Here is an 857-nt window from a genome sequence, read left to right on the forward strand (position 1 = left end):
GCCCGGGCCCGGCCCGCAGCGCGCAGACCTGGCCCGGACCGCGGCCCCCGACCCACGGCACCATCCCTGCGGCCTCCATCTTAGTCACTGCGGCGCGGCGCGGCCCAGCTCCACCACGCGCATGCGCCGCCTGGCCCCTGCCGGGCACCGTCCCCGGGCGCCGCCATTTTGAGCGTGGCGCTTCCGGGAAAAGCAAATTCCTGCCCCTCGGCGGGAGCAGCCATCTTGTGTATGGCGCTTCCTCCCCCCTCGGCGCAGGGGGCCATCTTGAGTGTGGCGCGACTTCACGTGACTGCCTGGCAACTTGCTCCGCGGCGCCTCGTGGAGGCGGGAACTCCGTTCTCCCGGGGCATTGTTCACTCTGGACCCTAACGGCGACGGCGTGCATGGCAGTCCCTGCTGGCTGTAGCCGAGTGACTTGTTTTGAGCGGGGACACCTGGTCCCTGGCCCCAGGTTTGTAGCCCGAGCTGGCTTGAGATCCCAGCAAAGTGCCCTCCAGCTGGGCCCTGTGCCTCCCTCTTCTGGGCCTACAGCACTGACATTCCCTCGGGGTCGGGGCTGCACCCAGGACTGCAGACCACTGCCAGGCGCCATCAGGTCTGCCCCTTCCTATGACTGCAGGCCCAGCGCTGCCCTCCATGTGGCTGCACTGCCGCGTCATCTCCTTCTGCACGCTCTGCGCTTCAGAGCAGCCTCCGATGTGCCGGTCCAGGACATGGGCCAAAGCCCGACAAGGAGAGCTATAAGCCCCCCTGGGCGAGGCGGGCTACTAAGGGCACAATCGCTGGTTGCTTGGGGCAAATAAAAGACCAAGCAGGGGTGGGAGTGGAGGGCAGAGGCTAATAAGTGCAGATGG

The sequence above is a fragment of the Gavialis gangeticus genome, unplaced genomic scaffold, assembly GCF_001723915.1.
Source record: "Gavialis gangeticus isolate Ggan-Ray unplaced genomic scaffold, GavGan_comp1, whole genome shotgun sequence".
NCBI lineage: Eukaryota > Metazoa > Chordata > Crocodylia > Gavialidae > Gavialis > Gavialis gangeticus.